The sequence below is a fragment of the Lepidochelys kempii genome, chromosome 7 (genome assembly GCF_965140285.1).
Source record: "Lepidochelys kempii isolate rLepKem1 chromosome 7, rLepKem1.hap1, whole genome shotgun sequence".
NCBI lineage: Eukaryota > Metazoa > Chordata > Testudines > Cheloniidae > Lepidochelys > Lepidochelys kempii.
Window position 1 is genome coordinate 9599871 of NC_136386.1, and position 11447 is coordinate 9611317.

The window sequence follows — 11447 nt, forward strand, 5'->3', positions numbered from 1 at the left end:
TTGGTTGTAAATGTCTTTAAGGCTCTCAACAGTACATGTCACGTTTGTGACTTAGTCACTGACAGATTGTGCCAAAGTTTTTAAAGCGACAGTAATAAGTTATTTTAGTTCTTACTGTGTTGTTGCAACCTTTGTTTTGTATTATTTATTGTATTGCAGTAGTGCCTACGAGTCCCAGTCATGGAGCAGGACGCCATTGTACTAGGCACTGTACAAACACAGTACAAGGACACTTCCTCCCCGGAAGAATTTACAATCTAAGCATAAAACAAAAAACAACTGGTCACTACAGACGAATGTCGTCCTCTTGGAATCTGATGACAGCTGCCTTTTGCCCCTCAACTCCATTCAAACTACAGCTGCTAAAATAGTCTTCCTGGCTCATTGCTCTGACTACTTCACCTACAATGGGCTCGCCCTCGTCTGTAGCATGAAGCACAGCATCTTTGTCCTAACATCCCATCCCTCCCTGCAGTATTCAGCTGCATCCTCATTGTTGTGAGGTTGACTTTGCTGTAAGTGTGTCAGCCTTGAGCATCCAAAGTTCCCACAAGCCCCTTAGCTTGTGGGAAAGATCCCACTTGATATCTGCATCCTCTAGCCATTGAAATCACTTAAAGCCACCTCAGACTGCAGAGAGATGTAATTGTTTGTGCCTAAATTTGTGAAAATTCTTAGGCTTTAGGAATAGAATGCATTGGTTTATCTAGGCATGTAATTTTTTTAAAAAACCTCTTTTATATCACCGTATTTAAAGAGCTAAAGTCAGGTTCCTTTATGACTTCTGTTACCTATACTAGCTTGCTTTAGTCCAGTACTTTAAGGATCCGATACAGGACTTGAACTGGTGTTAGAAGCAGCCTGTCTACAATCCTTAGCTAGACCGAAACTTCTGACCTCTGATTAGAAGGGTTTTTACTTAATACCATGGAGTGCACTGGCTTACAACTTTTTGAAATGTGTGATTATCTTGAAGATTATGGGCCACTCTTTTGCTGGCCTAACTCCATTGACTTCAGAGGCTTTTGTCAGCAGCAAATGTGGCCCCTAATTTTTAAGAGCAGCAGAAAGCAAGTATTCTCTCTTGCACAGAAGGGTAAGTGAAGCACAGAGATGAAGCAATAGGCCTAGGCTTACAAAGGAAGCCTGTGGCAAAGGTGAATCCAACTCTTCTGAGTCCCAAGCCACTGCTTTAATCGCAGGACTAGAATTCCTATCAAATGTGAGTTCATCTGTGCAACTGAAGCCTGTATAAGCATTTCTGGCATTGAGTGATGCTTTTTGTATACTGGGCAGAAATGCACTACCAAGCAAGACAAAAGCTGTTACTATGAGTGTAGCATAGAGAGCATTTCAGAGTGAGCGCTGTGAGCTTTAGGAAGCTTCAATCCTCATCTGAAGGGCAATGATTTGGCCTGTCTAATACGGATGGGTAGTAGGGACAAGATCATAGGTTTGCATCTCAGCACACATGCATATGACTATGTGATGACCTGAATTCCAGATGTCTTCACTAAGAGTTTAGCGTATGACTGTACGGTGTTGTAATTGTCTTCTATAAAACTGGAGACTAGGGCCCAGTTCTTAAGGTGAAAACTGGTGAAGGAAGTGTGACTACATGACCCTTGGGATTAGTTTGTCGTCTGTAGTTTGAGGGCTTGCTTGCTTGCTGTGTGCCTGCTTGACTGAAATTTATAGTGTGGTCTGTGTTGGGGGACCCTGTCCTGAGCCTCGTGGCCTGATACGCAAGGCTGAGAGCTACTTAACGAGGCTTTGATCCGTAATCCGTTTAGGATCAATAAACCAGGGGACAGGGATAGTCAAGGAAAACAGGGATTTAAAAAGCCAGCTCCTAAGCAACCAGAGGAGCTAGCAAACCGGAGTTTTGCGAGAGAGTTTAGAGGGGGAGGTTGAGAACCAGATAGCCTAAGTTTAGAGAATGTTTTTTGGGTCTAATTAACATCTTCCTCTCCCCTATAAAAACCAAACGGAGGAGTAAAAATAATGGAGGCAGAAGCCCAGCAGCAGAGTGGGGGCTATGCAGTCTACTGCGCTGAATTCGGCATGTATGATTCCCTGCCTTGTGGACACGTGTACATTCAGTGCAAGCACCTCATGGCCCTCAGCAAATGTGAGCTCTTGAGCTCAGAGTGGCTGAACTGGAGGAGCTAAGGGAGACGGAGAGGGATGAGATTTGCTGGGACACAGTAGAGTGGTCCCACCCAGAGTCTGACAGCCTCTGTGCTGTTGAGGAGGATGAAAGTCTCAGGGAAGGAGAACATCGAACTGGAGTGGAGGGAAACGATTCCATAGTTGGGACCCTCCTTTCAGATGGTGTTATGGTATTCCCTCACACTGAGGAGATGCCTCTATGGGAGGGAACCCCAATTATTAGGATGAGACAGGTAATAGCAATAGGGCAGTGGTCCCTAAACTTTTCATGTCACACACCCCCCCCCCTTACTGCTATCCATGCCCCACCCCTGGAGCTGTGGTTGGGGCCTGGCGCAGACTGGGTAAGGGGGCCAAGGCTGGGGACAGGGCCAGCAGCTGGGGCCATGGCTGGGTGCGGAGCTGCAGCCAAGCCAGGGGCTGAGGCACCTGGGGTCGGGGGCCAGAGCAGAGCAGGGCTGGGTGGCAATCCATCCCCGCCCCCTGCGAAGGCTGGCCCAGGCCTCCCCAAACATTCTTCCGCACCCCCTAGTTTGGGAACCACTGCACTAGGGGATTCTCTCATGAGAAACATAGATAGTTGGGGATCAGGAGAACTGGTAATTAGCTTGCCGGATGTGACGGTTGCAGATCTCTTGAGACATCTAGACAGACTTATGTGCAGTGCTGAGAAGGAGCCAGTGGTCATGGTACTGTGGTAGGTACCACTGACATAGGGAAAGGTAGGAGAGGGGTCATGGAGGCTAAAGTTAGGCCAGGGCCTCCATGGTCGCAGTCTCTGAAATGCTCCCAGTTCCACACACAGGGCCAGTTAAACAGGCAGAGCTGCAGGATCCCAATGCATGGATTAGACCAGAGGTGGGCAAACTGCGACCTGCGGGCCACATCTGGCCCAACCCTTGAGCTCCCGGCCGGGGAGGCTAGCCCCCGGCCCCTCCCCTGCTGTCCACCTTTTGTTGCCGCCGCGTGGGCAGCGTGGCTTGCACCTGCCCACCTCCCAAGCTTTCCAATAAGCCAGTCCTGCTGCTCTGAGTGGCATGGTAAGGAGGGGGCAGGGAGCAGTGGGGGGGAGTTAGATAAGGGGCAGGAGGTCCTGGGGGGCAGGCAAGGGACAGGGGGTGGTTGAATGGGGCGGAGGTTCTTGGCAGGTGGGGAACGGGGGGGGTTTGGATAAGGAGTGGGGCCCAGGTGGGCCTGTCAGGGGGCAGGCATGTGGATAGGGGTCAGGGAGCAGGGGGGTTTAGATGGGGGCATGGCGGTTAGGGGTGAGGGGTCCTGGGAGGGTTAGTCAGGGGACAAGGAGCAGGGGGGGTTGGATGGGTCAGGGATTTTGAGGGGGGCAGTCGGGGTGAAAAGTGGGAGGAGGTGGATGGGGGGCCAGGCTGTTTGGGGAGGCAGAGCCTTCCCTACCCACCCCTCCATACAGTTTTGCAACCCCGATGTGGCCCTTGGGCCAAAAAGTTTGCCCACCCCTGGATTAGACGATAACATAGTGAGGAGGGGATTAGATTTATTAGGAACTGGGGAATCCTTTTGAAAACGGAGGAGCCTATTCAGGAAGGATAAACCAAAATAGAGCCAGATTGCCGGCATGTAAAATTAAAAAAGTCAGAGGAGTTTTAAAACAAACATTAGGAAGTACTTCTTCACACAATGCATGGTAAACCTGTGGAACTTGTTGCCAGGGGATGTTGTTAAGACCAAAAGTATAACTGGGTTCAAACAAGAACTAGGTAGGTTCATGGAGGGTAGGTCCATCAATGGCTGAGAGCCAAGATGGCAGAGATGCAACCCCATGCTTTGGGTGTCCGTAAACCTCTGACTTCCAGAAGCTGGAACTGGATGATGGGGTGGATCATGCAATAATTACCCTGTTCTGTTCATTCCCTCTGAAGCATCTGGCATTGGCCACTGTAAGAAGGCAGGACAGTGGGCTAGATGGACCATTGGTCTGCCCCAGTTTGGCCGTTCTTATGTTCTAATTTAGTGGTTTGCTTGGGAGTTATTTCAGTGGTTACTATTAAGCTTTATTAATTTCTGCAGTGAGCAGCCCTTGTAATCCAAAATAATGGTTCCTTGTCTTTTGATGAGCGAACGTCCAACTGGTTGATGAACCAGAAGGAGCTGATGCTGACTTGCACTTCTCCTTTGAAGCCTTTTTCCTCCTTAGGATTCCAGGAAAAAATTTGGCAGGGGTACTTTTAAGAAAAAACGAGACCCCTTCTAATCCCTTGCTCTGCCTTGGCCAGTTAACAGAAGGTGCTGTGAGCTGCCAGATTTAGCAACATTACCTTTCCGGGCTGGTGTGAAGGCACAGATCTGTGGGAGGTTACCCGCTGGAAGCTCTAGAAGCTGATGCTGGAGCAGAGGCCTCTGCTGGAGTGGGGAGGGGGGTTGGCTGGCTCAGCACATCCGGACACAGGTCTCCAACTCACCACCGCCAGGCTGAGCAGAAGGCAGAGGCCTTGTGTGATCACTGAGCTGAACTTCTCCAAACGTAGGTGGCGAGGGGCCACTCTCCCACGTGCTCCCTCATTGCGATAACATCCGATTGCAGAGCGGAGTCTAAAAGCACAGAATACTTGTTTTTCAAACAGTTTTGAAGTTCACTCTCTTTGCGATACCCCAGAAACTCTCAGGCATGCTTTGAAAAAGTCCACCTGACTTATTAAAAGCAACCGTAGAGGCTTCTACTCTCTGCTTCCCAGATTTTTTAGTCATAAAAGGATGCACGTTAAACTTATGTTCCTTTCCTGTGGCCCTCTGGTGGATTTCTGCTAATGCTGCAGCCACAATGATAATTACCTCATAGCTGGATATTGAGCACTGTTGTGATTTATGATGGCCTGATTCAGGGCACTGGATTGGGGATCAGGAGACCTGGGCCCTATTCCCAACTCTGCAGCTCACTGGCTGGGTGTCTTTAGGCAAACCCTTCCCCTCCCTGTGCCTCTATTCCCTTTCCACTCTTTTTAGAATGGGGGTAGGCAAACTTTTTGGCCCGAGCAAAACAGCCTGGCTCCCCCCCCCCGATTGCCCCCCTCGGAACCCCTGACCCATCCAACCCTCCTGCTCCTTGTCCTCTAACCGCCCCCTCCTGGGACCCCGCCTCTAACTGCACCCAGGACAGCACCCCTTACTCCCTGTCCTATTCACACCCCTACCCCCTGACAAGCCCCCTGGGACTCCCACGCCTATCCAACCCCCCCGATCCCCTATCCACACCCCCTCCCCCTGACAGGCCCCCCAGAACTCCCACGCTTATCCACACACACCCCCATCCCCTGAACGTCCCCCTAGAACCTCTCCAGTGGGGATCTGAAGGGCCAGGCAGGACGGTCCCGAAGGCAGGATGTGGTCCGCGGGCCATAGTTTGCCCACCTCTGCTTTAGAATGTAACCTCTTCAGGTCCAGGACTGTCTTACATACGTCACTTAGCGCAATGGTGCCCTGATATCAGTGGGGCCCCTAGGTGCTACTGTAGTGCAAATAATTATCGTGATTTTTACACGTTTTCCCCTTACATCATGGAGTGAAAAACCCAATGCTAAATACCAGATGATGGCATCAAAACACTGTGTGTGGATGTTCCATTCTGAGTTCAACTGGAACAGGTCAAATCAGAGCCATTTATCTCCTCCCCCTTACACTCAAACGGTAGTTTGGGTTGCACTAATTCCTGGAAGCTCCAGTCAAGGTTCAGGACACCCTTGTGCTAGGCACTGTACCAGTAAATAAGGAAAAGATGGTCCCTGCTCCAAAGCACGCTCAACCTATATATGTGGTAAGAAACAAGTGGACACAATAAGTAGATGAGAGAAGCACAAGGTAAGAACGAGTCAGTTACGATTAGTGTAACAAGTAATGGTGTCAGCACACAAGCTACCTAGTCATTGTTACAGGAGTGGATTGGAGAAATGAGAACTGGATCTGAATTATCCTGTGCTTTGGTTTTGCAAAATTGCAAAACTCAACCTGCTTCAGTGTGGGAGACTAACCTATTTCCAATGTGGATACTTGGTAAACTCAGAGCCCTATAAACCTTAGTTTACCCTAGAGATTGGTTTGAACTAAAATCCTGGTTGCAAACACCTGCAAACTTTGAGGATCACCTATTAGACTGAAAACTTTACCCAGCTTCTGCTTTAAGGTTTGATGAACATTGATATCCAAAGATTAACAATTGTTATGAGAACACTCTTAATGGACGGAGATATTGGTTTGTTCTTGTGAGCAAATCCCCAAAACAGTTTAGCTACCAATGGGAAAGTAATAGCTATTGCTTTTCCACTGGTCAGTTTTCATGGCAATGCACAGCCATGAAATCTGACTGTGCAAATCAGAACATTGTTTCAAGTGATATAGACAACTGACTAGTCATGGGGCAAAGGTTGTTGTGATGGGTTCTGAGGTATTGTTTTATTTTAATTCAAATATTACCAGAGAAATCTATTGATACAATGTAATTGGAAACACAATATTATTTATGTTCTCTGTATTGCAATACCTAGATCCCCTATCAGGGTTTGGCCCCGTATTGTACTTATCACTCTGCACACAATGAAAAGACGGTCGCCATTCCAAAGTGCTTGCAGTTTAAGGGTACGTCTACACTGCAGCTGGGAGATGTGATTCCCAGCTCGGGTAGACATGCTAGCTGCTCAAGAGTTAGCTCATTAACGATAGCAGGGTGGCCTTGTCGGCACGGATGGTGGCTCAGGCTAGCTACATGAGTACGTATGTAGGATCTTGGATGGGTTTGTACTAGGGTAGGTGGCTAGCCTGAGCCACCACCCGTGACCACGCTGCCATTTTTAGCATGTTATCTCAAGCAGAGCTAGCATGTATACATCAACCTGAGCTGGGAATTACTCTCCCGGCTGCTCTATCGACATAGCCTATTGCTTTGTCTTCACTGACAGCTTTTTTTTTTATTATTATTCTTCCATGGTAAAAATGCACATAACCCACATTCGCTATAAAACAGTGAAGACAAGGCACTTGAGCTCTGTTGTGAGGTAAACGAGGCAAGGTCAACCCCAGGCAGGGGGTTGAATTCTGACCTTGCCTTGCCATATCATGGTAAACCAAACACCTTGTCTCCTCTGACCCAGCAAGGTAACTATGAGGTTATCTTTATCTTTTAAAATAAAGCACCTTTTCAAGCAGTGAAGACAAAGTATGCAATGACTCTCCTCCCCTGTAAGGAGCTATCCAGTACCAAAGACTTTCCAATTCCCCTTCAGCTTGATGGCAGTGACTGTCACCAGACAAATCATTAAGAAAGGAGAAAAAACAAAACTTTATGGAGATGTAGCCTTCATTTCTGTGTGAAGCTTAATGAAGCTAAATTTCACTTTACTGGTTGAGACCTGTATGTCACTCTGCCATGTTTGATTTCTATTACATTCTGGCACTTGCAGAATTCCTATAACAAATGCATAACTAATGTGACATCCACACACAACATTACATTAGTTCCATATGATCAGTTCTATTCCAATGAAGACCGAGTAAATTCATGTTGCTCTAATGTGAGTCATGATTTAATACCCTAATTTGTAAGTAGTGTTGTCTGAATGTAGCATGTAATTTACATCCACAGCAGCATCTTAAGACAGACACCAAACAAACGTTTAGCAGTCTGTTACACAATACATGGGATAGTTGACATGTTCCCTATTAAAATTCTGTTGAATTTGGCTGATATTTTACTCTCGGCTTAAACAAATATCTTCTAGCACCTGCCACTGTTAAAGAAATCTGGCCTGATTCTCATTTACCCCAAGATACCGCTAACACTGGATGTAACAACACCCACTTTAAGGCCACCTTATGCTGCCCAAATTCTGTAAAGGGACCTTGATGTAAATGAGAATTAAAGCCCAGAATTTTTTGTCCTCATTTGAGAAGAATTTCCTCTGGTGCAGTGGTTGTTTGTGGATCAGACTGTTGGAAAAGGAGTAATTGTTTAACTCCAACACATATACATTTCAAAACAATCTCACTCGTTACAGAAATAATCTAGTGCAAATATGTGCAGAATTTACAGCTGATTAACACCTTGATGGAGCTTACACATCATTACATTTTCTCTTTGGCCTAATATTTCATTGAAGGTAATCAGGAAGTGAGCTGAGATTTTAGGTCTAGTGATAATAGCTCCATTTGAGAAGCAGGAATTAAATCAAAGCTTATTAAATGGAAAAGAATTAAATTGGTGGTAGATTGTAAAAAAAAAAAAAAAACTCATTGCAAACAATGAAGAGTATTGTAAAGTAGTTGTTTTATTAATAATACTTTCCACCTTCTTTCCTTGATTTTCTTGATGACAAGTCTGGCAGACACTAAAGCAATTGAGTTGCTGTCATGTGCCTTTCTTGATATATGTGTATTAGTCACATAGTAGTTCCATGTTCTTTAGCATATTTTAGTATATAATTAAAAATGTCTGCTACTAAGCAACAAAGCATGGCAGAGGTTGATCGCATTCTGTCACTGAGGTAGACAGAAAGGGGGAAAATAATAATCACATGTTCACCTTCTAATCTTAATTGTACTCTAGATACTTTGATGTGTTGTGATACACATTATTTCATGTTTCAGAGTAACAGCCGTGTTAGTCTGTATTCGCAAAAAGAAAAGGAGGACTTGTGGCACCTTAGAGACTAACCAATTTATTAGAGCATAAGCTTTCGTGAGCTACAGCTCACTTCAGGGAGTGCAAGCAATGTCTGGTGGATCACTACAGGTGACCGCACCAATGGAGTTGATGTGGTGTCAGTGTGCCTTAAAATGTCATACATTTGGGGGCCTGATCCAAAGCCTATTGAAGTCTGTGGGAGTCTTTCCACTGACTTCAGTGAGCACTGGACCAGAAGTTGTAGGCAGGCTTTTCTTACCTGTGTTTCTGGCATTCTTTAAAAAAAATTTTTTTTGTAGTTTAATTTCTGAGATATGAAGCACAATTAAGTATCCACCTCCCATTTAGCTTTCAATAGGAGTTGGGTCCTTAGATGTCCTTTATGCCTCTGAAAATCTCCCCTTTCGGGTTTAACTCTTACGTATTTACTCATTTTGCATCTGCCATGTAATGTCTCCTGGCTCACCAACCAGTGCAGGTTTTACAGTAGTTTCTTTACCAGACCGCATGAAACACGTTGCATACTTTAAAGCTCAGCAATACATTTAATGGTATATAGATATGAATTTGTGATGGCCAGAGATGGTTTTTATCAACATGAGTTTAGGATGTTCACATTACTCATAAGTGAATTATGATGGTAATCCCAAAAGCTCAGTATAATAGCTGATGTCCAATCCCTCTTTGAAGCCAATCATTTAGCAAGATTCTATGACATCCTGTGGCAATGAGTTCCACAGTCTAACCAAACAAGTGTTTTCTAATGTATTCTGTGTCAGTCACATATTCCAGGAAAAATATTTTACAGGTTTTGAATGCCATCTTTAGTACTCAGTGCGGACACAGAGACCATGAAACAGAAATGTTCTCAGTGTTCAACATACAAACAACCTTGACTCTGCCCCTGGATGTGTTAGTATTTAGGGGCTCAGTCCAAACTCCCAGCAAAGTCAGTGGTATTTTTTTTCCTCTAGCTTAAATGGAAGTTGGCAGGACAAAGCCCTTATCTGCCTCTCACCCATAATGAATGTGGGCATTTGAGCATAGACATCTATTTATTCTGCAACCTGAAGTTTGAAGATTCATTGCTACACCATTAGTTCCTGTGTTAATGTAATTAACATACATTTTTTGTGATCTAGCATAAGAATTATGTTTAATCAGTGTTCACTGCGCTGTCTCTCACAATATTTGTCTAATTAGAGGTATAGAGAACTCCTTTCCTGTGGGAAAAGGTTGCCATTTGGATGTGATTCTCAACTGTTGCGCTGGTTCCTATTGAGGAACCGGAGAGAGATTTGGTTGTTAAAGTATCTTTGATTTTGTGCACTGTGTGTGGTTTATGAGCAGCTTTGTGCTATCCAAATGAATTAGCAGCCTGAAGGAATGCAGACAGCGGACTTGCTGCTAGGTCACAAGCAGGCAGGGGAGGACTGCAGCAACGTGCATGGAAAGGGTCAGCCGCCGCCTTCATCCACGCTGCCTGTGGAAAGGCTTTCTCTGACCACAGAATGGGCTGGAGCTGCACATGCCTTAGTTCCATGTACACAGTGTTCCAGGGAGAGGCAGGATCAACTCTCCATTATAGGGACAGGTTGAAAGTCCTTGACATGGCAGGTCCCTGGGAAGGTCGGATCCTCTGCAAAAATTCAGCCCTGCTAGTTTGACAGGAGGGGCTGCTCCCAGAGCACAGTAAACGCCACGTTTCCCTCTCTGAACGTTCCCAATAATGGGGACATTCTGGATCATTTGGGCCCTTTAGTGGTTACAGGGAACATCCCCCTGCTTTTCTAAATGTCTCCGAGGAAAAACTAATACCATTGGTAGTGTTATGAGATGAGTGAATGCTTGTTAAGGGGTGAAAGTTAAACCCTCAATCAAACCTTTTGTATGTACATACCCTTCATTTAACATAGTGGTAAGAGACAGCTAAGAGTCCACACCTAAAACAAGGCCAAATAGAGTCTGCCCAGAAGCTAGCACCATGTGGACATGGGGGTGGGGTCCACTGCGTAGTGAGACCAGGCATGTGAGAGAACACACAAACTGAGACCAGACAAGGGGGTGGGGGAGGCAAAAAGCAAGAAAGCCAGGCAAAAAGCAAGAAAGCCAGGCAGTAGCCTGTGAGCACAGTGTAACCCTGGGTAAGCTAGAGAGAGAGCTTTGGGCTCTATTGGCTAAAACAGCTTGGGGCTGTAAACTAAACTAAAAAAAAAAAAAAAAAAAAAAAATTATTTTGTTCTTGGTTCCTCCTGTGTTCAGAGAAGCAGGACTTTGTACATTCCCTGTATATCAGCTGAATTGCATCCTAGAGAATACCAGACTGCATCCATTTCTATTTCCACCTGGAATCCCCCTAGGGCCCTGAGATTTTAATAGCTGCTCGGGTCAAAAAGAGGCAGCTGTAGATTTCCCCTGTTCCATCTTAACTGGGGGCCCCAGATAGACTAACTTCCTGACTATCCTCAGTTCTGGTGTGTCCTAGACCTCATGGGGACCTGCTGATTGCTCAGTTAACATAGTTATTAAGTAAAGAGAGGCAGCTCTGAGTACCAATGTTCTCCAGTGTCTTCTGTGCCTTGACCAGGGTGCAACAATAGCATAGGACAGAGAGACTGTAAGAATGCAGGAG